This window comes from Onychomys torridus, chromosome 8 (genome assembly GCF_903995425.1).
Source record: "Onychomys torridus chromosome 8, mOncTor1.1, whole genome shotgun sequence".
Lineage (NCBI taxonomy): Eukaryota > Metazoa > Chordata > Mammalia > Rodentia > Cricetidae > Onychomys > Onychomys torridus.
This window is the reverse complement of record NC_050450.1, coordinates 22,752,705-22,779,723: the sequence shown is the minus strand read 5'-3', so window position 1 is coordinate 22,779,723 and position 27,019 is coordinate 22,752,705. Positions and strand designations below refer to the sequence as shown.

General features: G+C 49.5%; 1 protein-coding gene across 2 annotated transcripts in view; it reads left to right on the top strand.

Annotated features, from left to right (window-relative positions):
- Window positions 1–27,019, top strand: part of Kcnip1 (potassium voltage-gated channel interacting protein 1) — a 405,992-nt gene that overhangs the window by 150,098 nt on the left and 228,875 nt on the right. The gene's annotated exons all lie outside the window — the stretch shown is intronic.

Below are 27,019 nucleotides of genomic sequence, written 5' to 3'. Positions count from 1 at the left end.
AACCTGGATGGGATAAGCCAATCATCTGATGTGGCCTCTTGATACTGTCAAAAGATGTGATAAAGGAGATGGATGAGGCCGCTGCCACCATAATTCAGAACACTGATTTCCATAAACCGTTTATAAGTAGAGGGAGTCCATGCTAAAGTCATGATTAAAAGTGCAGTACAATAAAGACACAAGACAGATACGATCATTTATTATGACTATTAAGTGTTGTGCACTGTACGTAACTATGGGCACTATGCTGTCACATGGTGGGCAGTATTACTGGCTTGTTTACCCCAGTGTCACCACACACATGGGAGCAATAGGCCTCACTATGATGCTGGCTCCAGCTCTCTGATGGTCTTATTTTATACATGGTCCACAGTTAATGGAAACATCCTCATGCAGCTCACGAATATAATTGTAAAAAGGCTGGTAAAGATTCCTCACACCCTTCTTCCAGATTCAGCATTGTTGTCAAGACTGGAGATCTTCCAGTCTAGAAGGAAGGGGCAGAATGTGTGGTTGGAATGCAGCAGACCCTGAGCTAGGCACCTTCCCTCTGTCTTTTTATTTCATTCTTCCAGAATGAAGCAGGCAAAGTTGATTAAGTTCAGAGAGGTTAAGTGATTGATCAAGATCACACAGCACAAAGTGTGAGGGGCCTGTCTAGCTTGCTTTGGTCCTCTCGGACTTTGAAAACTAGTAAGGTAGCCTGTGGTCCTGGCACACCTGAGGTGGAGCCAACATCCTTACTGTGATACAGATGTAGCCATCCAACCCAGTGGCCCCCAGGCCTACACTCACTGGTTGACTGGCTAAAATGTCAACATTGCTCCATAATGTGTGTTTCTATGGTCCCCCTGCCAGCTTTCACCCCCATTTGCCCAGCAAATCCCCTGAGTATGTTTCCACGACACTATATCTCATAGGAAAGTGGGAGGGTAGGTCCAACCTTTGACTCCTGCTCCAAGGTTGAACAGTGCATGGACTTATTCTCTTTGTGGAGAATGTGTGCTTTGAGCAGAGTAACAAGATCTAAAGGTGAAGGCAGCTGATCTACCCCTCAGAAATGGAGCTGGCAAATTCCTGCTTTGAAAACATCTTAGCTGTCCTGGCACCTTATGGATTTGATTACTATACATTTTATGATGTGTAAGTCCCCCCACTCCAAAAAAAGTCTTCCCATCATTTCTAGAGTCAATTTATGTTGCTTCCAATTAAAAGATAAATAAATAAGCCCAACTCAGCTACCACTGTGCTGTAGCTGCATTGAATTGTCTTGCTGAGGTCTGAGTAAGCCACCCTGGGGTCACTCTGTGCCCTTGAAATAGATGGTTTGCTAGTGTATCTAAACCCCCACTAATGAGCATGTTTAAATGGAAACACAAGCTGCAATGTAGAAGTTGGTCAAGGTGAGACACAGGATGGGGGTGAGATGGAGAGAGGCAGAGAGAGCAGTGACAGAGACAGGGCTTTGAGCAGAAGGGAAAGGTAGATGCTGCTCTTCAACCTTCCTACCAGACATGGTGTCCCAGAAGCATATTCAGGAGCTCTGCTGGGCAAACAGGGGTGAAAGCTGGCAGAGGGAGCCATACGAACATGCAGCATGAGACGAGAGAGAGAGAGAGGGGGGGGGGGGGCTTTCTTTTGATGATAGCCTGGAGACAGATTTCAGTCTCATCTCAGGGGCTCTGCACATGCCCATATCTATCTATATTATGGAGGGTGATCTTTGCTCAGAGACTTCTGATTAATTGCATCTAAAACCATTACCTTCAACATATAGGCTGGTGTGAGACCAGATGGCTGTGCATCAACATGTGCCAAGTTAGCATACAAAATCAATCATCCCAGTCTACATGCCACAGGATAAAATTTACCATTTCATATATACAGTCTCATGTGCACAGGGTTGTGCAGCCTTGATCAGTGTCCAACCACAGGAAACGCTTGTCGCTCCCAATGATGCTGGCCCTTCAGCACCCTGTCCCCACCATTCCTGTGTATTGTGCCTGCTGTGCCCCCTCTGTGCCCACTGTGTTCTCCCTCTTCCTGACCATCTGTTAAGCTCTACCACTCCCCCAAAGTCACTCTTCTGTACTGGCTTCCTTGAGTTCCACACCCCGTGACACCCAGTCCCAAGCAAAGTGAGTTAATCTCTTTACATCCTGTGACCACTAATACCAGCAACATCTGCCTCCTAGCATACACCTCAACAAGCAAACAAACAAAAACACTTTTAATATCTTCTGTTATTTTGTTTTTCTTTCTCACAACTGTAGGGATGGCAGGGGCTCTTGAAATTAACACCATAGTTTACTAGCCTGTGTGTGTTTCTGGGGACACAGTTCACAGATTTCATCAACTTTTCAGAGGGATTTGGGAAGTGTCAGGAGCCATGACATGAGGAAGGACTTCTCTTGGGGTAGAGGGGCCTTTATTTATTTTATTTTATTTTATTATTATTTTTTTTTTTTTTTCGAGACAGGGTTTCTCTGTGTTGCTTTGCGCCTTTCCTGGAACTCACTTTGGAGACCAGGCTGGCCTCGAACTCACAGAGATCCACCTGCCTCTGCCTCTCAAGTGCTGGGATTAAAGGCATGTGCCACTACTGCCTGGCAAGAGGGGCCTTTATTACCTGCCTAATACAGATAGGAATTTGCTGGACAAGCCTTGGGTTTGGGGATGGGGTAGAAAAATGCCACCACAGGAAACCTTCCTTCCTTCAAGAGTTTCCAATGTTTCTTTGTAAAGCAGTAAAGCAAAGCAAAATAAAAAACAACATATGGTTATGTATACAAGAAGGTGGACTGTAGTTGCACACATCCGTACATACATACATACATACATACATACATACATACATACATCCCTTTACAGCTGACTTGCGCAGCCCATGAGGCACCAAGCCTGGGAGCCAGCATTCAGCTCAGTAGGAAGCAGTCACTGTGAGCATCATGCATCTCTGGCTGGAGAGGAAGGTGTTACGGAACAGGAGAAAGGCTTTGGGGGAGGGGAGGTGTGCCAGAATGTGTAGAATCTGGGGCCAAAAAAAGCATTTGGTGGAGAGCACAGACAGATGTGTTGAGTATGTGGATTGGGGTTAAGAGAGCATCTGTGTGAGCCAACAATGCCTTTAAGAACCCACAATGTCAGGCCCCACAGCCCACTGAGGACTTTTTATACTTCTTTGTGGACAGTGTGTGGAGGAGCCAAGCAGCCAGCATGGCTGTGCCAAGGTTCACAATCATAGTAGCTTAGCAGGAGAATCTCACTAGCAATGAAGAAGAGGCCTGTGTCTGTCTCCACTCCAGCCTGGAGGGCACTGGTAGAGTAGATGGAAGACTGATTTCAAGGCTCCACCATAGTGATGGAGCAGCCTAGGAGCTCAGAAGCCTCAGAAGAGAGTGAGACAGTTCGATCCATCACCTCAGCAGTGCCCTGACAAATGAGACTGCCTGCCAGAAATGGCAGCGATGCCCTGTGAGGAAGAAAGCCAAGATTGTGTGTCTGTGAGCTCAAAAGGAATGAGACTGTCTGGTGGCTGCTGGGACCTGGTCAGGGCATGGTAGGGTTGGCCATCTTGGGCTAATGGCTGCTGTAAGGACAAAGGCCCCAAACTGCTGGATCTTCTCCTCTCTATCTTGCCCTAGCCTGCTCTTTATACCCTGCTCTTTGATCCCATGTAGTATCCCCACACAAGGGTAGTTCTGAACAGGCCACTATATAAAACAGTCCATTGTCTGGGACACAGTGCCATGCTTGCTTCTGGAACACTCCCAGGCATGCCTCTTGTCAATCATTTGGGAGCTAGAGAGACTCAAACACAGAGGATGGTACGTTCAGAGCTGCTGGGAGCTGGAGCTCAAAGCCAGACTCAGCCTCAGAAAGTCAGATTAGTCTCTGGGTCCCACCAGAACCATGGGAGGACCAGGATCTCCTCTCCCCTGGGCCAGAGCCATGCCAGGGGTCCTGAGACATCTAAAACATTCTGGAAGCATGAACCAGGCAGTTACACACAGGGAAAGATAGGGCTTTAAGAGTCCTTGACCCATTACTGAGAAGTTTCCCCTGCCCCTCCCCCCACTGGTGGAGAGAGTGAAGGGAAACAGTTTTTCTCAACCACCTTTGGGCCAACACCAATATGTGAGAAGTGGAATTTTATATTTTTAAACACTTGTTACTTCCCAAACATTTGCCAATCAATTCCTTACCATGATTGTTTGCGGCAGGTGACAGGCCATTCTTCTACTCTGAGGACAGGGCATTTGACAGTTGTAAGAAACCTCTAAATTGATACATCTGGGAAGCCATGACTAGTACTGCATGGCTGTGGTTGAGCTGATGAGTCTCTCTGTTCACACTCTGACTGAAAAGTGAAGATTTCCAAACAGACTCACACTAATCAGGAAGGTTCAAAGTCCTCTTAGGGCAACCGAAGTCAGGGAGGCCATGGCCTTGGCCCAGGGGATATTCTCCATCCTCAATCTGGCTTCTCTTCTGGGCATGATTCTTTTGTGAAGGGATAGAGGAGATGAGCCAAGTGGCACAGGGATCCTTTTATGCACAGAAAGACACGTATGCATGCATCTTAACTGATGTTGGTTCCACAAATCCACAGGGAGACACAGCTCAGAACTATATGCACAGCCCAGTAGGAACCAGCAAGATCAGTGAGAGCTGAAACTGGCATGTGGTTGGTGCCAATGGCAGGTCCTGATGTGAGTATTTAACCACAGTATGCAAGATGTCACCACTCACCAGCATTGCCTTTGAGTCTGTGATCCTTTGAAAACAAAATTAATACTTAGAAAACTCCACAGGCCTCCCATTGCTCCAAGAATGAAATATCAACCCTGCCCCAAGACTCTGTGCCTTCTGACCTCTGCCTCCTCTTGACATTGTGGCCTTGCCCTATTACCCTTCTCTCTGCACCTGCATATATCAAACCCACTTCTTCACACTGCCGGGGTCCCTACTCCCACAACCATCTGCCAAGTTTATGCACCCCAAATACTGTAATTGAAGGAAACACTTATCCTTTTCAGAAGTCAGGCTCCCATACTCCAGAAAACAGGAAAAAAATGTCAGGACTGGTCATGAGTGTGTGCCCATGCCCATGCCTGCAATACAACCATGTATGTGCAGGTGTGTAGTGGATAGCAATCAATAGTGAATGAAGGGATACATTGCACAATGGAAGATGACATTCCAACAGAGGTTAAGAGAAAGTTGCCTGGTGCAAATCCTCATCCAGGATTTATATTCCTGTCTACATATAGAAACCTCCCTCTTCATTAATGGCCTTTGGACTCCGTCATGATCTGTGTCTCCCACCTTGAAGTGACCTCTGTGTGCTGACCCTAGGAAAACACTTCCCTAGACAATTGCTAACCGCTGCTCTGGACAGTCTAGCTATGATGCAATAGCAGTCATTTTCATTCCAGTCTGAATTCCATATTAGTGCCAACTTTCTCATAAAAGTCAGTCAAAGGAGGAACATTCTGGGACAGAAGCCATTTCGCATACTCATGATGAGCAAGTTTAGTCCAGCTCTAGAGGAAAAGTCATGGATGTGAAATGTCTCGATACTCTAAATCATGCCAGTATCTTCCCAGATCTTTAAGTACTCTATTCCTCTTCCTGATGATGCCAGAGTATCTGTGAAAGGAGAGGCCACGTGAGACACACCAAGACCCTTTTAGTATTAGATAGGGTAGCTCCATGAGAGACCTTTAAAGTAGAAAGTCCACAGATAACTAATAAAGGAACTATTTATTAAAGGATTATATTGAGGAGAACAACTCATAAATACGGGATAAAGCAAATCTGTCGCAGAGCCCTGGAAGATCAAAAGCCAGTCCCATGCTGCTTCCCGCCACCTGAATTCCACTGCCCAAAAATTCAAGAGAGAGGCTGCCCTGCATACATGCTCCTCAGGTCTTAAGCTAGCTAAGAGGCAATGCCCTAGGGACTGGTACCCCAAGGTCAAAGGTGAACTGAATACCCACTACAGACCTTGTTTTCCAGGAATGAAAAATTAGCTCTTCCCCTCTTAAGTTGCTTTGAACAGTCATTTTATCATCTCAATAGGGAAAGTGATACAATATTGAAAATGGCATGGGAAGGGGGGCTGTTGTTGTGATAAACCCAGCTGTGTAGTTCTTTGGAAATATTTGCAGCTACAACATGGAAGTGTTTGGTACTTTAGGCTAGCATGTTGTAAGCAGAGCCTAATGGATCATTCTGTTGGGAGCTTGGAATACAGAAATGCTGAGAGAAACATGGAAAATGGAGACCTGGATCAAGAGGTTTGGGGAGGGAATAAGAGCTCTGTCAGGAAGTGGGTTAAGGGCCATTTGTGTGATGTTTTGTTAAATATATATGTATTGGCATCATTCTGTCCATGTCCTGAGAACTTGCACGAAGTTGAATTTAAAGATAATGGACTAATTAATTTGTTTGATGGAGAAAATTTCAAGACAGAGAAGCATTCAGGCTGTGTGATATGGTTCCTGTTTACTGTACTTAATCAAGTATATAATGAAAATAGCATAAAGTTTGGCACACTAAAAATATGTAGTTTGCAGAATCAACTAACTAGGGCTCATAGGGGCTCACAGAGACTGAATTGACTATCAGGGAGCATGCATGAGTCTGATCTAGGTCCTCTGTATATATTTTATGGTTGTGTAGCTTGGTGTTCTTATGGGACTCCAAACAATGGGCGCCAATGAGGCTGCTGACTCTGACTCTTTTGTTTGCTACTCTTTTCCTTCTTCTGGGTTGCCTTGTCTAGCCTTAATATTAGGGGATGTGCCTAGTCTTGTTGTAACTTGATATGCCTTGTTTGTTTGATATCTCTGGGAGGCATGCCATTTTCTGAAGTGAAATGGATCTAGGGGAGAGAGAGGTGGAGGGAAGGACTGGAAGGAGAGAAGGGAGGAGAAACTGCAGTCAAGATGTAATATATGACCAAGTTAAAAATTACAACCAAGAGAGCTGCAAAAGAGGCTATAATTATTTTTTGAGACAGAGTTTCTCTGTGTAGCTTTGAAGCCTTTCCTGGAACTCACTCTGTAGACCAGGCTGGCCTCGAACTCAGAGATCCACCTGCCTCTGCCTCCCGAGTGCTGGGATTAAAGGCGTGATCCACCATGGCCCGGCCAAGGCTATAATTTTCAAAGATCAATATCTTGCCTTGTTTGAGGACAGTAGGAGTTTGCCTAGGGGTGGGGTGTAAGATCCCACCCATCAAAATCTCTGTGTCTCTCTCTGTCTCTGTCTCTGTCTCTCTCTGTCTCTCTCTCTCTCTCTCTCCCTCTCTCTCTCTGGTTTTTTGAGACGGGGTTTCTCTTTGAAACAATCCTGGCTGTCCTGGAACTCACAGAGATCTACCTGCCTCTGTCTCTGCCTCCCGAGTGCTGTGATTAAAGGCATGCACCATCACCACCGGGCAAGGCTCTAACTTTTAAAAATGTAAATTTATTTGAATAGAGAGAACTTGAACAGAGAATTCAGCTGGAGGGGTTCTCTGTTCCTTGAAAGCAATTGCCTAGGGAAGTGTTTTCCTAGGCTCAGAACACAAGCTGCTAACATGTGCTTCATTAGGATCAGACTCTATCACCCTCCTCTCTGTACTAATTCCTGTTTTTCACCCTCCTGAGAATTTAGCAGAAGTTTGTTTCATCACCTGTATCATACTGGCATTGCCATAAAAGGTGCAAGATTATGGGAGGGTCACAGAGATTTTCCTTCATGGTTTCAGAGAGCAGCTGAGGACAGGCAATGTGTAGCAGAATTGGAGTCGTATAAGGAGTCCCTCAAAGGTCACCATGTGATGCTGTGAGGGTGAGACCATGGAGACTCCAGAATATTGGAGATGCTAGAACTGTGGGACTTCTACTGGGGCAAGCTGTGGGCATGGAGCGAAGCTTATCTGTGAACAAAGCTGTGTACGCTACAAGCAGCAGATCTGGAAATAGGGGATAGAGCTAAACCATTTGGAGACCAGGCAATTTCATCAGGAGTCCCTCCCAGATGCTGGATGGATGTGGAACTGCTAGATTTGGTGTTTTACCAGCTGGGTTTTGGTGTTGCGTTAGTCTAACCATTCCTTGCTATGGTCTTCTATTTTGTAATAAGAATGTTTACTCTGTGCCATTGTATAGTTGAACTATGTAACTTGTTTTTGATTGCATAGGGGTTCATCGTTAAGAGATCATTTGCATCTCAGAAGAGACCCTACATTTATACTTTTAGACAATGTTGAAACTATTACATATATATATATGTATATATATATACATATATATATATATAGTTAATTAGTTAGTTAGTTAGTTAGTTAGTTAGTTAGTTAGTTAGATAGATATAGGTAGGTGGTTTTGAAGTTGGACTGAAATGCATTTTACATTATGAGATGGGCATAGGATGGGGACAAAGGGTGAAATGTTATGAGTTTAAAGTGATATGTTTGAGTATCAAAGTGACAAGGGTAGATGGTGTTTTATGATGATGTCAACTTGACAGGACCTAAAATCACCTGGGAAATAAAACTATGGGCATACTTATGAAGAATTTTCTTGATTAGGATAACTGAGGTAAGATGACCTGCCCTAAATGTTGGAAGCAACATTTCATGGGCTGGATCCTGGACTGAATGAAAATGAACTAAGTGATGGCATTTATCTTCCTCTGCTTCCTGACAGCAAGTGCATTGTAGCCAGCTGCCTCAAGCTGCTGCCACCATGATGGGCTGGTACTAACAGCCCAAAGAAAATCTTCCACCCTCAAGTTGCTTTTGTTGGGGTATTTGACAACAGGAAAAAATAAAAAGGCAGTATACCACCAGAGGACCAAAGCACAGAAACCTTTTGTCTTCATGAATTGATTTTTCTCAGGTATTGTTATGACAGAGAGCTGACTAACACAGGTTGCATGCAGAAGCTGGGAAGGTTCCATCACCAGAGCTTTTGGAAGATCCAGTTGCTTTTGGTTGACTCAGCCCTCATTTCAATCATGAATCATGGGCTTTATTAAGCCACTCATGATGTTTGTATCTGCTTTCTCCGGCTGTAGGTTTGGGAAATCCATAATTGGGATTCTTGATGCACTGTTACTGGCCGAGCAGGCTCTTCCTATGAGTTTGAAATAGGCTGACTCCCTTGGTGCTGGGGAAAGGGGAGGTCCATGAATGAAATCAGCTGTTGACACTAGCCTTTGGTTGGTAAATTCTTGCTGTCTTTCAAGGCTCAACTGAAACACCTCTATGGAAGAGCCTTGCCTAATCCATTTGCCCTCTCATTTTTCTTTTCTAAATTAAATTACATGCCCCTCCTCTAAGCAGATGCCACCTCTTATCTGAATGTCACTGATCTATTTCTGCCTTCTAATGTCCCCCTCAGGACTGTGAACTTCCTGAGGGAAAGACTCATGCCCTCTCTTACCTCTCTCTGCATCTTTGGTCAGGGCCATCCCAGGACAAGTGAAGCCAAGCAGGACCCCAAGTAGACTACATTGCTGGAGGAGGAAGTGGTTAGGAGGTCACATATCACAGATGGCAGATACCCCAGAAACTGGAAGTGTGAGAAGCTCTCTGTAGGGATCTGGCCTCAGGTTGTTTGCCTTCCTAAGTCTCCTCTCACCCAGTATCATTAATTCTTCAGGAACTGTATCTCTTCTATACTGCACACCAGGTTGAACTGAGGCTCTGCCTAGCAGTCCCCCATCTGGAACAGCCCTGTGCTGTGGACATGAATACTAATGCACCACGAAAATTCCAGCCCAGAGGTGAGCCCAGGACTATCAATGAGCAACTTCAGCACCAGAATGAACCCAACACACTCAGATGTTCTGGGTCAGCTCAGTGCAAGATGGGACAATAGAAACTAGGAAGAGCTCAATGGGCAACCATTGGCAAGGCCGTCTTGTGGAAACAAGGAAGGGAAACCACATGGAACACACAGAGGGGAGAAGCAGTCTAGACTCCCATGCCTTCTGCTCTGTCCCGCAGCTCCTGAGGGAAAGGATGAGCTCAGGAATGCAGATAACAATTGTTCCGGGGTTGTTACTGCTGCTGGAGCTGCTGCATCCTCCTCCTACCCCTCCACCCCTGCCCATGGATGTGCTGGGCCATGTGCATGGATTCTGTTTTGTCATCCAAGACAAAGGCTTTCCCCAGCCACTCTTTTGTGATGCAAGAGAACCATTCTCGTCTACAGGAGGACAATTGCCTGCCTTTGTCATGCCATTTCTCCACGATGATGCAGTTACCTCCCTCTTTCTCTCTAGAACCATGTTCCCTTCTGGTTCCCATCTGAGTAGAGAGGAGCTTGGGCCTTGAAAGCAGACAGAGCTAAGCTCAGGGCCTCATTCTGTAGATCATGTCAGGTTGATGTCTGGGGCAAATGCCATCACCAGCCTGCACCTCAGTTTGCTACTCTATGAAAGGGAGAAGAGAGCATTACCTGCTATAGGGACACTGCTGGAGTCTCTGATTACTCGGATGTGCCAGCAATGTTGCTTTGCCTATTTCACAAATGGCTGAACTTTAATTTCTGTTCCATGTTCCCATTTTCTCTCACTGATGGAGAAATCTCAGTTAGTTCAAGATACCTGGTCTCCAACATTGCCTGTATATCTGGAGTGGGTTTATAGAGCACTACAGTAGAGGTGGACTTCAACCAGACATTTGTTGGCTTCCTGTAACTTCTGAGCTATCCACTCTCTGGCTCAAGGGCATCATTCTTCTCCTTGCCAGATTCACCCAGAAGGGACAGATCAAGACTCTCTTGCTTTGTGTAGGCATGAAGCCAGCATCTGTGCAGTATTTCCACAGAGGCTGAAGTTGGGAAGTCACTCTAGCCATATCCAATCTTTGGGGTTCTTCCCTCAGTTTCCATATCCCCCTGGAGGCTGTACTTCCAACAAGCTAAGCAGGTGCCAACCCCCAGGCTCCTCCTGAGACTGTCAATGATGATCTCTCCCTCTGCTGCTTGCTTATTACTAACTGATACTAGACTGTTCCAGGCTTTTTATCTCATGCTAAACCTCCATGAGTCCAAACCCAAGAAAGCGACCTACTGTTTCTATGTCATGTCAGCTCAGGCAGTAGAAACCATGGGTCTCAAACGTGGGTCTGGGCATGTGGTCACAGGAAATAACAAAGTCTATGAATATCTCCCAGCTTTATACTGCCTCGTTTTAGCAGACTTCGTCCAAGAGTCAGGCCTCAGCCCAACAGTGGCAGGAGTCCTACTATCCCTCTACTGGGCTGCTTTGCTCCCAGGCAGGTGGGTACACTGGGAACTGGAGCATGCTGGCAGGTTTAGTGCTGTGGTGAGGTGCTGGGTGCACTCATCCACTTATAGCTGGCATTATTACTAATCATCAGGTCCTCTGGCTGCCTCTCCTCCCTTCCCTGATCTCTTCCTCCTGGGTCTTCATTTGTAGACGCTGTGGAAAGAAACACATCTCCCATGTGCCCTATGAGGCTGGGGACACAGCTGAAACTCCAGAGCACTGGGGGGGTACCCTAAGAGTGGGACCCATCACTCAAAGGGTCCAGGACCCTGAACCCTCACTTGACTTCTGTCCTTCAGCTCTGAGAAAATGCACCATATCTGCCCGTCCCCAGTATGCTTCTGCCTCCCCAGAGAAAAGACCAGTTGCCAGAGTAGCAGGAGGGAAGTTGGGGGCTTGGAAAGCAGAAGGACTGAGCTGCAGGGCAGCTCTACCCCTTACTTCCTATATGACACCGGGCAGGCCAGCACCTTCTCTGTATCTCAGGTGCCTCCTATACTAAATAAGAGCTGATGAAAGCGCTGGCCACATGGGGCTATTGAAATGATTAAGTGAGGTTAGGCATGTGACTGGAACATGCTAAGAACTCCAAGGAGGGTGGCCGCCCTCATTAAAGTCATGATTGCATAACCAGAGGAGAATGATGCCAGGGAATGAACACACTTGCCCAAGGAGATGAAAGGGAGCCACATGCTGTACACATTTGAGAAAGACAGAGATTCTGAGCACGGTGATTGCCTGCCATGAAGCTCAGTACCACAGATAGGGAAAGGAAGAGGACCCATGGCCTCCCTCATCTTTGCCCCATCCCTGCTCAGAACCCAATCCCTGACTCTCCACTCCCTCTTACGCTTACCCCCTGGGTGTGTCTCCTCTACCCTGACTCTTTCCTTCCTAGACTGACCTAGGCCTCTGACTTCAGTGGTCTCAAATTGTACTTATCCTAGGCTTTTGAGTGGGGCCGGCCAGTGGCCAGAGTTAGGCCTTGCATCCTGGATGGCACATGTAGAGAGAGAGGATTCTGACAGTTTCCAGGGGATGGCTGGGATGTGAAAGTTCTTTGTCAGCTTTTCATTCTCTGAAACTGTGAACAGTAGAGTAGGCACAGACCTGTCAGCCCCAAGGCAGGCTCGGGCAGTGACAAGCAGAAGGTGCTCACTCAGCACCTCACTCAATTGTGACTGATGACTGAGGAAGGTTAGCACCAACGTTAAGACGACCTTGGGCCTTGAAGCCTTCCAAACCATCCCCAGTTAACCCTAGGAGTTATCATGCTTATTTTATCGATGTGCACACTGGGCCTTACGAAGGTGAAGTCACACAGCTCAGAGACAAATGGATCATGTCCCTTCCTTCCTCCATGAGTGGAGTTTCTTGACCCAGATATCCACAAATGTGTTTCATGGGAGAGCCATGGGTTCTGTACTATGTGAGTGTGTGCCCGTGCACTTGTGCCTGTTCTGGGGGGCTAGGTCTACAGTGTCTCCTGATACTTTGCTGTTCGAACAGATTTGAATCCACCCATCTTCCCTCACCCATCCCTGGAGAGCCAGTCCATGGAGGTCCGTGAAGTGTCTGCCCTGTTCCTAGCGTAGTGTGGGCACCAACCTCTGGGCTCCAGGAATCTCCCCCTCCCCCGCAGGATCTGGGTAACTCAGCACTCTGCTGCCAGAGCCTCAGCTGCGTGGGTGGCTGCACTCTGTCTGAACTCACCCAGCCTCGGTGGAGGCTGTGCCAGCACTAGAGCGTGAAGGGGGATCCCTTGGGGCAGTGTAGCCATCAGGACACGTGGCAGAGCCTGTGAGTTCGGGTGTCCCCAGCCCCCTCCACCCTTCCCTTGCAGCGCACGTCAGTCCTGCTCCCAAGAGAACATGATCAGCTTCGACAGATGAGGCCATGCTTGATGCACAGGGACACAGTCTGAGAGGATGCTCCTCCTGAGCCCAAGCCCTTTCAAAGATCTCTTCTTCCTGAGGAGACAGGGGAAATATAAGCAAAAGGGACCACCAGGGGAAACTGAGGCACAGGGTGATGTTTCTAAGTCAGGACTGCTCCAGAGACCCCCAGCATGCAATTTTATAATCATAGTCACTTTCAGCTTCACCCTGTTCCTGGCATTGATGTTGACAGAATGAAAGGTGGGAAGGGAGGCTCCCCAAGGTCAGATACTTTGCCCAAGGTCACATAGCAAATCTGGAACTCACAACCTGACTTGAAAGTTGCATTCACTTCCCTGACCTTTGAAGCTCCATGGTGCCCATAGCATCAGTCTGCACAGGACTATCCTGTGAGGATCCTCCTGCCACCCCAAGCAGCCTCCTTTCCTTCCAGCATGACCTGAGATTGTGAGGAACTGATCTGCTGGATGGACAGTCTGCAGCCACACACTGGCAGCTGTGTGAGCTCAGGGATTCTTGCTTTTTCTTACTCAATGTGGACTCGTGTGATCAGGAGTGACAGACCAATGATGCCTAGCAAACATGTGCAGAGTCAATGGCTGAATAACTAAATGACACCCCAAGTAAACGACAATATACCCACTGAGTGCTTTGGAGAGGGGACCAATGCTCTTTCTCTTTATTGGTCTTGACCAGTCCTCAAGCCAACCCATGCCATATGTCAAATGAAGAAGTGGACACCCAGAGACACATTAGTAGAAGGGTCTTGACCCCAGAAGCTAAGTGATAAAGCCACCTTTCCATCTTGAGTGGTGTCAAGTTGAATATCTGTGGACCCTGAAGAGGCTCTGGACCAGGTTTAGCTTCATGGGTGGGGGTGGGGCCAGGGTGGGGGTGGGGCTGTATGCAAAACAGGAGCTTCAGCCTTTGCTTTCTTAAACCCCAGTCTATCTGAGGAGGCCCGACTTACGCATGCTGAACCTTTGGGAAGTGGCACAAAACAGCAGTGAGCATAGACCCGAACTGCACGTGATTGGGTGCCAACCTCATTCTCTGCCTTCGCTAATCTCAGTCTTTTAATACCAGATGGGGACCCCAAGAATAGATTTCCTACCCGACAGATGAAGAGCAAAGATGGAAGCCACGGGGAAGGCTGAGGCTTCCTCGGTTCTGCATCCATTAATGCCTCGCCACGCCTGGCCTACAGAGGCAGGAGTAGCAGGTGCCTTCGGTCACAGGCTTGTCTCTGTGTTAGGCACCTACTGAGGGCCTTGTGAGAAGCATCTCACCAAACTCACAGCAGCGGGGGGGTGGGGGGGTGGGGGGCGGCAGCGTCCATATAATGCACAAGATGAAAGTAAGGCTCAGAGAAAGGACTCATCATGCCCGGCATCACACAGCAACGGGCATCCAAACCCAGTGCTACCAGCTGCTGCACTCCAGACACCTCATCACATTTGATGGTGGTGGGAGGAACTGCCATTGACCGGATGGATGGGAAGATGAGGTTGAGGGAAGAATGAGTCGGAAGGAAAGGAGAGGGGATGAAGAAAGGTGAGGTGCATAGCAGAGAAATGAAATGAAAAGGGGAAGAGAGCAGGAGAGTGGGCAGAGGAGGAGAGAAGGGGCTTGATGTTAAATATGCTCAGACAAGCAGCTACACAGACCTCTGACCACCCCACGCTTTTCCCCTGAACAGCCTCAAAGGAATGCCCTAACCCTAACGGAGTACTATTTGGAAACTCATGTCTGAAGGCAAGCCTTGTTTCCTGAGCATCCTGAGCATGCTGAGGGTGTAGTCTGGACATACTCGGTGTGACTCAGGCATTAGGGGCCTGTCTCTTGCAGCTCCAGACACAGGGAGTCCACAATCAAGACCTAAAGTCTGGTGAGGTCTCCATCTTTGATCGCAAATGGCCACCGGATCTCAGTGTGTACACCTGTCTTTGTGCATGCGGAGGACACGGAGTGGATATGGTATTTTTTTCTGAGCGAGAGAGTGTGTGTGTATGAGTGAGAGGGTGTGAGAGAGAGGGGGAGGGAGGGAGGGAGGGAGGGAGGGAGAGAGAGAGAGAGAGAGAGAGAGAGAGAGAGAGAGAGAGAAAACCAGAGTTCTACCCTTGTGTCCTCATTCAACCTGAATTATTTTCCTTGAGATTCAGTCTCCAGATGCAGCCAGGCTAGGGGTTACAACTATAATGTGACGAATTTGGAGCACAAAGATTTAGTTCATGCTAGGACAGATGAGAGGGAGTCAGAGCTGGAAATGAGGTACACACAGGCAAGTTCATCTGAAAAGTGGAGGGACGTGAAGCACTGAAACTCTGGTAGGATCCAGTAGGATGAAGCTGTCGGGATAGCCAGTACTTCTGTCAGAGACTGCAGGGCTGCTAGCCCCTGCAGCCAGAGTGACTGATGGCATGCTCCTTCAGCAGCCCCTGGGCACATCTCTCCCACATTGTCTGCTGCTGTGTTGCAAGTCTCAAGAGGCAGGGGAGGGGCTGCTTTTGCCTCCCCTCTCCCTTATTCCTCGGGTTCTTCTCCATGGATTCCTCAGATTTCTTGATGAACATCTCCCATGTGATGTCTGCTTTTCTGTTGCACAGTGTGTGTGTGTGTGTGTGTGTGTGTGTGTGTGTGTGTGTGTGTGTGTGTTGTTTATCTGCAGATAATACCTACCCCTTAGAGTAATATCAAGACTAAATGGGCTATTATGAGTGTAGCTATTTGGTTGAGGGTAGATACATCACAAACAGTTGTTGAATGAGTGAGTGAGTGAGTGAATGAATCTTCACTTGAGAAAGTGTGCTTCTTAAATGGTCAAGAGTAATCTAGAAGTCATCAATTTTTATTGATCACTGAGTGTGGAGGTTTGGATGAGAATGGCCCCCATAGGCTCATAGATTTGAGTTCTTGGTCCCTAGGTGGTGGGATTGTAAAGATTTAAGAGGTTATGTTCTTGTTAGAGGAGATGTGTCACAGGAGTTGGGCTTCCAGGTTTCAAAAGCCCACATCACTGGCAGTTAGCTCTCTCTGTCTTGTGAGTGTTCATCAGAATGTAGCTCTCAGCTACCTTGCCTTCCTGGTTGGCTGCCTCTCTTCCTGCCTTTCTGCCTGCCTCCTTCCCTCCATCTCTTCCTCCCTCCCTGCCTCCCTTCCTCCCTCCCTCCCTCCATCTCTTCCTCCCTCCCTCCCTCCCTCCCTCCTTCCCTCCCTCCCTCCCTCCCCCTGCCTCCCTGCCTCTCTCCCTCCTTCTCTCTCACCCTCCCTCCCTCCCTCCCTCCCTCCCTCCCTCCTTGCCTCCCTGCCTACCTCTCTGCCTCTCTCCCTCCTTCTCTTCCTCCCTCCCTCCTCCCTCCTCCCTGACTCCCTGACTCCCTGCCTGCCTCTCCCTGCCTCCCTGCCATGAAGGGCATGGACTCACCTTCTGAAGCTCTAAGCAAGTCCCCAGTAAATTCTTTCTTCCATAGGTTACCTCAGCCATGGTATCTCTTCACAACAATAGGAAAGTGACCAAGACACTGAGCAAAGAAGAGTCCTTCCTCCCATTTCCCTTCCACACAGAGTGGCTGCTCCGTGTCACCAGCAGCTGAAGAGACAGGGCAGAGCTAAAGCAATCCATAGATAAAGCCAGACAAGAAAAAGGACAATGAAATCAAAGGTTGTAAGGTGGGTAAAGAAGCCTCAAGTGCCATGGAAACTCCAAGGAGGCTCCGGCTGGGGGCCAGGAGAGGCTCCAGTGGAGATGAGATACATCAAAGACAGGCAATGTATCACCAGATAGAGAAAGGGATGGGGGATAGCCTAGGCAGATGATATGCAAAGGCCCTGAGGCAGGGCCATAGAGGGCACTTTTGGGGAATAGTGGGAGCTTGTGTGGTTAGATCTCTCAAAGGATGACCAATAGAGAGGGAGAATCGGTGGAGGAAGCCAGGCTACAAAAGGTTCAGCACGTGGGACTTCATATTGGTGACTTCATGTTATTCCCAGGCTCAGAGGCAACCAAATGCAGCACCTGTAGAGGAGCTTAGCCACATTTGGTCTGTAAAACAGAGAGATTCCCCTGTAGGCTGCTTCTTCAGATGATTGGAGGGAGGAAATGAGAGAGTGGCATCCTAGCCTTTGGTCACCTCTCAACTACTGCCCTGCTTATGGGTATTCAGATCATGTGACTAGCAAAGCCATGAGGAGCAGTTTGGTACACCTCCATGTGACATTGCTGAGAGACAGGCAAAGACCCTTGGGGGCCTTTTCAGCCTAGAGTCCTAGTGCCCTCAGCTGCCAATATGAATGACCCTAGAGAATACAAGACAGCCTGGATAATGAGTTCTAACCCCGAGTCCTGACGGGACAACTTTAGACAAGTTCTTCATCAGGGACAAGCCTCAGTTTCTCTCCATGGTGGTGGCAGGCCTGACCTAACCAGCCTATGGGACTTCTGTGGGTGTCAAACGGGTGATGTGGTGCCACAGCAAGGGGCCATGCAAATGAAAGGAACATACGGTTCTGAGCACTCCTTCCCTGCTGCCCAAAACGGGATGTGTTGGAACTTGAGCAAGAGTTAAGTGCTGTGGAGGCGAAGCTCGATATTCCGAGTCCCTGGGCCAAGTTGGAGACCACGTGTGGCCCTGAAGGGCAGCTGATGGGCTGGGTGAAGAGAGGTAGCTCCTCATTGGTCATATATGCCTAGAGTCAGACTGCATTCCTGTATGTGCAAGTTTGTGTGTGTGTGTGTGTGTGTGTGTGTGTGTGTGAGAGAGAGAGAGAGAGAGAGAGAGAGAGAGAGAGAGAGAGAGAGAGATGATGGCTTTTTGCACCATGTACACCTATGAGGGACTTGGCTGGGGTCTTATAGATGCACCCTCATGGGTGTAATACAGTGTTTTGAGTCTGTCTGTGTGCAGCATAGCAATGTCTGTGTAGGCTTGAGGGACCCGTGCCCATATGTTCATGCTAGTATATATGTGTACATGTTTATGAAGCCATATGTTGAGGGACACTGTGAGCTCCAAACACAGCATGTGTCTGTGAGGAAATGACTGGACAGGGGTCTGAGAGCAGCCTGGCTTGGGGATTCTCAGTGCAAATGCTCATGGAATTCTCAGCTGACATTCGGACAGACAGGACAGGACAGACAGAACAGGACGGACAGGGAGCTGGGCTGGAGAAGAGGAAATTCCTGAGCTTTCTAGGGAGACACCTGCCATCAGTTGCCACCAGGAGGTGAGGCCAGAGATCCCAGTCATTGCCTTTTCATTGGAAATCTGCAATGGGGCTTGAGGGTCCTTGTGCCTTGAGTGGGAAGGCCATGCCAGGGAGACTGCTTTCTAAATTCAAGGGTTATCCCCGGAGGCGCTAACTCAAGTGCCGCCCACTGTGCTAACTGCAGGTAAGTGAGCAAACCAGGGAGGGAAGAGGGGGAGGGGCAGCAAGGGCCTTTCCCCACTTCCTGTCACCAGAAATGAGCCCTGGCCTTGGGGCATTCAACACCTCCTAGAGAATTTAGGGGTGTCCTTCTTCCTTGGTGAGGTAGACTTTCCCTACTCCAGGAAGGCAAGCAGTGGTTAAATGTGATTTTCTCTGAAGTCAAACGAAATCTCAACACCCTCCAACACACACACACACACACACACACACACACAACACACACACACACACACACCACACCCCTCACACTCATACACATTCAAGTTCATCCTGGGGGCCACCTGCTGACCCTTTTCCCAAGCTGCACCCACCAGCCAGGTCCCTGACTGGGTCTCAGTGTGTACACCTGTCTTTGTGCATGCGGAGGACACGGAGTGGATATGGTATTTTTTTCTGAGCGAGAGAGTGTGTGTGTATGAGTGAGAGGGTGTGAGAGAGAGGGGGAGGAGGGGAGGGAGGGAGGGAGGAGAGAGAGAGAGAGAGAGAGAGAGAGAGAGAGAGAGAGAGAGAAAACCAGAGTTCTACCCTTGTGTCCCTCATTCAACCTGAATTATTTTCCTTGAGATTCAGTCTCCAGATGCAGCCAGGCATAGGGGTTACAACTATAATGTGACGAATTTGGAGCAACAAAGATTTAGTTCATGCTAGGACAGATGAGAGGGAGTCAGAGCTGGAAATGAGGTACACACAGGCAAGTTCATCTGAAAAGTGGAGGGACGTGAAGCACTGAAACTCTGGTAGGATCCAGTAGGATGAAGCTGTCGGGATAGCCAGTACTTCTGTCAGAGACTGCAGGGCTGCTAGCCCCTGCAGCCAGACTGATGGCATGCTCCTTCAGCAGCCCCTGGGCACATCTCTCCCACATTGTCTGCTGCTGTGTTGCAAGTCTCAAGAGGCAGGGGAGGGGCTGCTTTTGCCTCCCTTCTCCCTTATTCCTCAGGTTCTTCTCCATGGATTCCTCAGATTTCTTGATGAACATCTCCCATGTGATGTCTGCTTTTCTGTTGCACAGTGTGTGTGTGTGTGTGTGTGTGTGTGTGTGTGTGTGTTGTGTGTGTGTTGTTTATCTGCAGATAATACCTACCCCTTAGAGTAATATCAAGACTAAATGGGCTATTATGAGTGTAGCTATTGGTTGAGGGTAGATACATCACAAACAGTTGTTGAATAAGTGAGTGAGTGAGTGAATGAATCTTCACTTGAGAAAGTGTGCTTCTTAAATGGTCAAGAGTAATCTAGAAGTCATCAATTTTTATTGATCACTGAGTGTGGAGGTCTGGATGAGAATGGCCCCAATAGGCTCATAGATTTGAGTTCTTGGTTCCTAGGTGGTGGGATTGTAAAGATTTAAGAGGTTATGTTCTTGTTAGAGGAGATGTGTCACAGGAGTTGGGCTTCCAGGTTTCAAAAGCCCACATCACTGGCAGTTAGCTCTCTCTGTCTTGTGAGTGTTCATTAGAATGTAGCTCTCAGCTAACCTTGCCTTCCTGGTTGGCTGCCTCTCTTCCTGCCTGCCTGCCTGCCTCCTTCCCTCCATCTCTTCCTCCCTCCCTGCCTCCCTTTCCTCCCTCCCTCCCTCCCATCTCTTCCCCTCCCCCCCTTCCCTCCCTCCCTCCTTCCTTCCCTCCCTCCCCTCCCCTGCCTCCCTGCCCTCTCTCCCTCCTTCTCTCTCCACCCTCCCTTGGATCATGTCCCTTCCTTCCTCCATGAGTGGAGTTTCTTTGACCCAGATATCCACAAATGTGTTTCATGGGAGAGCCATGGGTTCTGTACTATGTGAGTGTGTGCCCGTGCACTTGTGCCTGTTCTGGGGGCTAGGTCTACAGTGTCTCCTGATACTTTGCTGTTCGAACAGATTTGAATCCACCCATCTTCCCTCACCCATCCCTGGAGAGCCAGTCCATGGAGGTCCGTGAAGTGTCTGCCCTGTTCCTAGCGTAGTGTGGGCACCAACCTCTGGGCTCCAGGAATCTCCCCCTCCCCCGCAGGATCTGGGTAACTCAGCACTCTGCTGCCAGAGCCTCAGCTGCGTGGGTGGCTGCACTCTGTCTGAACTCACCCAGCCTCGGTGGAGGCTGTGCCAGCACTAGAGCGTGAAGGGGGATCCCTTGGGGCAGTGTAGCCATCAGGACACGTGGCAGAGCCTGTGAGTTCGGGTGTCCCCAGCCCCCTCCACCCTTCCCTTGCAGCGCACGTCAGTCCTGCTCCCAAGAGAACATGATCAGCTTCGACAGATGAGGCCATGCTTGATGCACAGGGACACAGTCTGAGAGGAGGCTCCTCCTGAGCCCAAGCCCTTTCAAAGATCTCTTCTTCCTGAGGAGACAGGGGAAATATAAGCAAAAGGGACCACCAGGGGAAACTGAGGCACAGGGTGATGTTTCTAAGTCAGGACTGCTCCAGAGACCCCCAGCATGCAATTTTATAATCATAGTCACTTTCAGCTTCACCCTGTTCCTGGCATTGATGTTGACAGAATGAAAGGTGGGAAGGGAGGCTCCCCAAGGTCAGATACTTTGCCCAAGGTCACATAGCAAATCTGGAACTCACAACCTGACTTGAAAGTTGCATTCACTTCCCTGACCTTTGAAGCTCCATGGTGCCCATAGCATCAGTCTGCACAGGACTATCCTGTGAGGATCCTCCTGCCACCCCAAGCAGCCTCCTTTCCTTCCAGCATGACCTGAGATTGTGAGGAACTGATCTGCTGGATGGACAGTCTGCAGCCACACACTGGCAGCTGTGTGAGCTCAGGGATTCTTGCTTTTTCTTACTCAATGTGGACTCGTGTGATCAGGAGTGACAGACCAATGATGCCTAGCAAACATGTGCAGAGTCAATGGCTGAATAACTAAATGACACCCCAAGTAAACGACAATATACCCACTGAGTGCTTTGGAGAGGGGACCAATGCTCTTTCTCTTTATTGGTCTTGACCAGTCCTCAAGCCAACCCATGCCATATGTCAAATGAAGAAGTGGACACCCAGAGACACATTAGTAGAAGGGTCTTGACCCCAGAAGCTAAGTGATAAAGCCACCTTTCCATCTTGAGTGGTGTCAAGTTGAATATCTGTGGACCCTGAAGAGGCTCTGGACCAGGTTTAGCTTCATGGGTGGGGGTGGGGCCAGGGTGGGGGTGGGGCTGTATGCAAAACAGGAGCTTCAGCCTTTGCTTTCTTAAACCCCAGTCTATCTGAGGAGGCCCGACTTACGCATGCTGAACCTTTGGGAAGTGGCACAAAACAGCAGTGAGCATAGACCCGAACTGCACGTGATTGGGTGCCAACCTCATTCTCTGCCTTCGCTAATCTCAGTCTTTTAATACCAGATGGGGACCCCAAGAATAGATTTCCTACCCGACAGATGAAGAGCAAAGATGGAAGCCACGGGGAAGGCTGAGGCTTCCTCGGTTCTGCATCCATTAATGCCGCGCCACGCCTGGCCTACAGAGGCAGGAGCAGCAGGTGCCTTCGGTCACAGGCTTGTCTCTGTGTTAGGCACCTACTGAGGGCCTTGTGAGAAGCATCTCACCAAACTCACAGCAGCGGGGGGGTGGGGGGGTGGGGGGCGGCAGTGTCCATATAATGCACAAGATGAAAGTAAGGCTCAGAGAAAGGACTCATCATGCCCGGCATCACACAGCAACGGGCATCCAAACCCAGTGCTACCAGCTGCTGCACTCCAGACACCTCATCACATTTGATGGTGGTGGGGGAGCTGCCATTGACCGGATGGATGGGAAGATGAGGTTGAGGGAAGAATGAGTCGGAAGGAAAGGAGAGGGGATGAAGAAAGGTTGAGGTGCATAGCAGAGAAATGAAATGAAAAGGGAAGAGAGCAGGGAGAGTGGGCAGAGGAGGAGAGAAGGGGCTTGATGTTAAATATGCTCAGACAAGCAGCTACACAGACCTCTGACCACCCCACGCTTTTCCCCTGAACAGCCTCAAAGGAATGCCCTAACCCTAACGGAGTACTATTTGGAAACTCATGTCTGAAGGCAAGCCTTGTTTCCTGAGCATCCTGAGCATGCTGAGGGTGTAGTCTGGACATACTCAGTGTGACTCAGGCATTAGGGGCCTGTCTCTTGCAGCTCCAGACACAGGGAGTCCACAATCAAGACCTAAAGTCTGGTGAGGTCTCCATCTTTGATCGCAAATGGCCACCGGATCTCAGTGTGTACACCTGTCTTTGTGCATGCGGAGGACACGGAGTGGATATGGTATTTTTTTCTGAGCGAGAGAGTGTGTGTGTATGAGTGAGAGTGTGTGAGAGAGAGGGAGAGGGAGGGAGGGAGGGAGGGAGAGAGAGAGAGAGAGAGAGAGAGAGAGAGAGAGAGAGAGAGAAGAGAGAAAACCAGAGTTCTACCCTTGTGTCCTCATTCAACCTGAATTATTTCCTTGAGATTCAGTCTCCAGATGCAGCCAGGCTAGGGGTTACAACTATAATGTGACGAATTTGGAGCACAAAGATTAGTTCATGCTAGGACAGATGAGAGGGAGTCAGAAGCTGGAAATGAGGTACACACAGGCAAGTTCATCTGAAAAGTGGAGGGACGTGAAGCACTGAAACTCTGGTAGGATCCAGTAGGATGAAGCTGTCGGGATAGCCAGTACTTCTGTCAGAGACTGCAGGGCTGCTAGCCCCTGCAGCCAGAGTGACTGATGGCATGCTCCTTCAGCAGCCCCTGGGCACATCTCTCCCACATTGTCTGCTGCTGTGTTGCAAGTCTCAAGAGGCAGGGGAGGGGCTGCTTTTGCCTCCCTCTCCCTTATTCCTCGGGTTCTTCTCCATGGATTCCTCAGATTTCTTGATGAACATCTCCCATGTGATGTCTGCTTTTCTGTTGCACAGTGTGTGTGTGTGTGGTGTGTGTGTGTGTGTGTGTGTGTGTGTGTGTGTGTTGTTTATCTGCAGATAATACCTACCCTTAGAGTAATATCAAGACTAAATGGGCTATTATGAGTGTAGCTATTTGGTTGAGGGTAGATACATCACAAACAGTTGTTGAATGAGTGAGTGAGTGAGTGAATGAATCTTCACTTGAGAAAGTGTGCTTCTTAAATGGTCAAGAGTAATCTAGAAGTCATCAATTTTTATTGGATCACTGAGTGTGGAGGTTTGGATGAGAATGGCCCCCATAGGCTCATAGATTTGAGTTCTTGGTCCCTAGGTGGTGGGATTGTAAAGATTTAAGAGGTTATGTTCTTGTTAGAGGAGATGTGTCACAGGAGTTGGGCTTCCAGGTTTCAAAAGCCCACATCACTGGCAGTTAGCTCTCTCTGTCTTGTGAGTGTTCATCAGAATGTAGCTCTCAGCTACCTTGCCTTCCTGGTTGGCTGCCTCTCTTCCTGCCTTTCTGCCTGCCTCCTTCCCTCCTTCTCTTCCTCCCTCCCTGCCTCCCTTCCTCCCTCCCTCCCTCCATCTCTTCCTCCCTCCCCTCCCCTCCCTCCCCCCTCCCCTGCCTCCTGCCTCTCCCTCCTTCTCTCCCCTCCCCCTCCTCCCTGCCCTCCTCCTCCCTCCCCTGCCTCCTGCCTCTCACCCTCCCTCCTCTCCCTCCCTCCCTCCCTCCCTCCTTGCCTCCCTGCCTACCTCTCTGCCTCTCTCCCTCCTTCTCTTCCTCCCTCCCTCCTCCCTCCTCCCTGACTCCCTGACTCCCTGCCTGCCTCTCCCTGCCTCCCTGCCATGAAGGGCATGGACTCACCTTCTGAAGCTCTAAGCAAGTCCCCAGTAAATTCTTTCTTCCATAGGTTACCTCAGCCATGGTATCTCTTCACAACAATAGGAAAGTGACCAAGACACTGAGCAAAGAAGAGTCCTTCCTCCCATTTCCCTTCCACACAGAGTGGCTGCTCCATGTCACCAGCAGCTGAAGAGACAGGGTAGAGCTAAAGCAATCCATAGATAAAGCCAGACAAGAAAAAGGACAATGAAATCAAAGGTTGTAAGGTGGGTAAAGAAGCCTCAAGTGCCATGGAAACTCCAAGGAGGCTCCGGCTGGGGGCCAGGAGAGGCTCCAGTGGAGACGAGATACATCAAAGACAGGCAATGTATCACCAGATAGAGAAAGGGATGGGGGATAGCCTAGGCAGATGATATGCAAAGGCCCTGAGGCAGGGCCATAGAGGGCACTTTTGGGGAATAGTGGGAGCTTGTGTGGTTAGATCTCTCAAAGGATGACCAATAGAGAGGGAGAATCGGTGGAGGAAGCCAGGCTACAAAAGGTTCAGCACGTGGGACTTCATATTGGTGACTTCATGTTATTCCCAGGCTCAGAGGCAACCAAATGCAGCACCTGTAGAGGAGCTTAGCCACATTTGGTCTGTAAAACAGAGAGATTCCCCTGTAGGCTGCTTCTTCAGAGGATTGGAGGGAGGAAATGAGAGAGTGGCATCCTAGCCTTTGGTCACCTCTCAACTACTGCCCTGCTTATGGGTATTCAGATCATGTGACTAGCAAAGCCATGAGGAGCAGTTTGGTACACCTCCATGTGACATTGCTGAGAGACAGGCAAAGACCCTTGGGGGCCTTTTCAGCCTAGAGTCCTAGTGCCCTCAGCTGCCAATATGAATGACCTTAGAGAATACAAGACAGCCTGGATAATGAGTTCTAACCCCGAGTCCTGACGGGACAACTTTAGACAAGTTCTTCATCAGGGACAAGCCTCAGTTTCTCTCCATGGTGGTGGCAGGCCTGACCTAACCAGCCTATGGGACTTCTGTGGGTGTCAAACGGGTGATGTGGTGCCACAGCAAGGGGCCATGCAAATGAAAGGAACATACGGTTCTGAGCACTCCTTCCCTGCTGCCCAAAACGGGATGTGTTGGAACTTGAGCAAGAGTTAAGTGCTGTGGAGGCGAAGCTCGATATTCCGAGTCCCTGGGCCAAGTTGGAGACCACGTGTGGCCCTGAAGGGCAGCTGATGGGCTGGGTGAAGAGAGGTAGCTCCTCATTGGTCATATATGCCTAGAGTCAGACTGCATTCCTGTATGTGCAAGTTTGTGTGTGTGTGTGTGTGTGTGTGTGTGTGTGTGTGTGTGTGAGAGAGAGAGAGAGAGAGAGATGATGGCTTTTTGCACCATGTACACCTATGAGGGACTTGGCTGGGGTCTTATAGATGCACCCTCATGGGTGTAATACAGTGTTTTGAGTCTGTCTGTGTGCAGCATAGCAATGTCTGTGTAGGCTTGAGGGACCTGTGCCCATATGTTCATGCTAGTATATATGTGTACATGTTTATGAAGCCATATGTTGAGGGACACTGTGAGCTCCAAACACAGCATGTGTCTGTGAGGAAATGACTGGACAGGGGTCTGAGAGCAGCCTGGCTTGGGGATTCTCAGTGCAAATGCTCATGGAATTCTCAGCTGACATTCGGACAGACAGGACAGGACAGACAGAACAGGACGGACAGGGAGCTGGGCTGGAGAAGAGGAAATTCCTGAGCTTTCTAGGGAGACACCTGCCATCAGTTGCCACCAGGAGGTGAGGCCAGAGATCCCCAGTCATTGCCTTTTCATTGGAAATCTGCAATGGGGCTTGAGGGTCCTTGTGCCTTGAGTGGGAAGGCCATGCCAGGGAGACTGCTTTCTAAATTCAAGGGTTATCCCCGGAGGCGCTAACTCAAGTGCCGCCCACTGTGCTAACTGCAGGTAAGTGAGCAAACCAGGGAGGGAAGAGGGGGAGGGGCAGCAAGGGCCTTTCCCCACTTCCTGTCACCAGAAATGAGCCCTGGCCTTGGGGCATTCAACACCTCCTAGAGAATTTAGGGGTGTCCTTCTTCCTTGGTGAGGTAGACTTTCCCTACTCCAGGAAGGCAAGCAGTGGTTAAATGTGATTTTCTCTGAAGTCAAACGAAATCTCAACACCCTCCAACACACACACACACACACACACACACACACACACACACACACACACACACACCCCTCACACTCATACACATTCAAGTTCATCCTGGGGGCCACCTGCTGACCCTTTCCCAAGCTGCACCCACCAGCCAGGTCCCTGACTGGGTCTGTCTGCCCAGGAGGGCATTCCCGACGACCCGCACAGCCAGGAGAAGTACGGCGCTGGCAGCAGGGCCGGGTCGGTCCCCACCCCGCCCCTCCTTGGTCCCCCGAAGCCGCCTCTGCCACCCCACTCGCCCGGTGCGCAGTCGGGCTCTGCTCCGCGCCAGTCCCCGGCGCGGTTCATTCATGATTGGTACTCGGCCCCCTGAGACCCAGCCCGAGCGCAGGGCGGAGCGGCCCGGCGGCAGCAGGGGCGGGCGGAGCGCGGCTCCCGCACCGCACGCGGCGCGGGCTCGGCAGCCTCCGCCGGGCGGGCGCGCCGGCCCCGTGTCCAGCACCAGGCAGGCTTCGGGGCTCGGGACTCGGGGCTCGGCCCTCGGCGAGGCCA